The sequence below is a fragment of the Tenrec ecaudatus genome, chromosome 6, assembly GCF_050624435.1.
Source record: "Tenrec ecaudatus isolate mTenEca1 chromosome 6, mTenEca1.hap1, whole genome shotgun sequence".
In the NCBI taxonomy this organism is placed as follows: Eukaryota; Metazoa; Chordata; class Mammalia; order Afrosoricida; family Tenrecidae; genus Tenrec; species Tenrec ecaudatus.
Window position 1 is genome coordinate 122,738,439 of NC_134535.1, and position 2,500 is coordinate 122,740,938.

Genomic DNA, 2,500 nt, shown 5'->3' on the forward strand with positions numbered 1-2,500 from the left:
GAAAAGGTGTGAGGGAGATTTTAAGGGTAAAAAAATGTAAGACTTCATAACAACTGTCATACATATTTTGAAGAGCTCAATTTTTCTTCTTCAAATTACACAGGAAACATTTCAGAACACATTTTAATATGTAGAAATATTCATGTTAGATGTTTCAGAGGTGAGTCTGACTCCAAGCTTACATACACACACACACACACATATATATATATATATATATATATATATATATATATATAAATCTAACTTTTCTTTTAAGAGTCTGTGTGCACAGGTATAGAACTATTTTCATTTTAATAAAGAAGTTTGAACCTGACAGACCCGTTCTGGATTTCAGAACATTTGAATCTCTGTTCAGTATACAACCTCACTACCCCTCAGCTGCTCCAGCTCATAGCAACCCTGCAGGCCCGAGTGGAACTTCTCCTATGGGTTGCTGAGGCTAGACATCGTCATGGCAGCAGAAAGTTTCATCTTTCCCTTGCAGAGTGTCTGGGGGGCCCGAAGAGCTGACCTTGTGGTTAGCAGTCAAACATCACCTACACTGTTTATTTTACAGTAACTCTTATCTCTTTGTTTTACAGTAACTCTTATCTCTGGACCCTTTATCAGATTTAAAAAGGAATTGCCTGCTATTCAGATCCTAGTAAAGGTGAAGTGATACTTGGAGAAGATTCCAAGTTCATATGATTTTCACTGTTTAAATATATCTTTGGAACATAGGATATCATGTGAAGTGTAATTTGACCTAAATATTTAGTATAACACAAACTACTTTGATTAAAGCCAGGATGCACTTCCTCCAACTCATGTTAGCTAAGACTACATTAAAACATCCTGATTTTTATGGGTAAGCAAGGTGAAGAGTGGTTTATGGCACACTGAAAAACAAAAACAAAAGCCACAAAATTTCCCTGGGTGGAGGGGAGCTTTTGTAATTTGCATTGCTCCTGCTAGGCCAGCATCAAGCAACTCTCCCTGAGTTGGTGCACCAGTGGCATCACCTGGGAAGGTTCTCTCTGGTCACAGTGAATGTGTTCATGAAAGCAGTTTTACTCAAACCACATTATTTGTGTGTGATGAACAATGTAAGAGAACAACTTGAAGCTGTGAAATTTTGGTTTTTGATTGGGAAAAAGCTGCAGAAACTGTGGTGATGTTGAACACAGCTTACAAGGACACCACTATGGGAAACTCAAATGTATGATTGGTTTTGTCATTTAAAAAAAGATGAAATGTTGATTGATGACAAATCTTGGTTTGGATGTCTGTCAACTTCCCGAATGGATGAAAATGTCAAGTCATATACATTTGGAGTTCATTCTACCAGGTCAAACTGTTAATCAAGCTTTCTACTTAAAGGTTCTGAAAAAAAAATGCAGAACAGTATGCTACAAATAAAGGCCTGATTTGTGGCAGACAGGGGACTGGTTTTGCCACCACGACAATGCACCTGCTCATGTAACCATCTCAGTGCACCAGTTTTTGGCAAAAAAAAAACAGCATGCCTCTCTTGCCCCACACACCTTACTCACCTGACCTTGCTTCATGTGACGTCTTTTTCCACGAATGAAAAGGGACATGAAAGGGCAGCCATTTGAGATGAAGTAGAAGAAGTGGGGGAAAAAATGAGAGAAATGCTATCAGCCATCAAACAGATGAGTTTGAAAAGTGTTTCCAAGAATGGAATCAATCGCAGATTTGACAAATGTATTTAAGTGTAATGGAGAGTACTTTGAAAGTGATATGGTTGTTTGGTAAAATAATTTAAATACATAGCTTTGGGAAACAATGTTTTATGGAGGGGTACCCCCTCATATGTTCTGTATCTCAAAAACTAGAGTTGATAGGAGAAAACTGATGCTACTTTTGGGATGGAGTGGGAAAAGGGAGAGGGAAGAGATGGCAGGGGGCCAGGGTGGGGAAGCAGAGAGAGAGAGAGAGAGAGAGAGAGAGAGAGAGAGAGAAACAATGGAGAGCTTAACAATAAACATTGCTCCTTAGGAAAAAAAAATAACCTCCCCAGATTTCTTTCTCCTCAGAGCTACCTAATATTGGTCTGAGTGGATAAAAATGGAGGAAAAGTAAAACTGGAGTGGACTTGGAGATTTCAGTGACATACAAATTCATTTTTTTTTAAATCCCCAAGACAAACCTCTATTGCTGGATATTTGAACGGTTGACCGCTTTTTGCTTGAGGGACTCAGTTATAAGGAATAAACTATAGGGTAAGCCATGACATCTTGCAAAGATGGAGGCAACGTCCTTGCAAAAAATGAACCGCCATAGAGAGCCCCCAGAGCAGTTCTCCAAGGTCCCATGGTGCTGTGCACCCTGGGCGGGGGTTGAGTGGGGTGAGGGGGTGGAGGGGGAGTTGATTCCATCACAAGAGGTTTTATGGAAGGAGATGTTAATGGATACTGAGGGCAGCAAGCCACCTGTCAAACCTCTCAAGATTCCATTTTTAAGATAATCACACTTAGAAGATTCTGTCAAATCC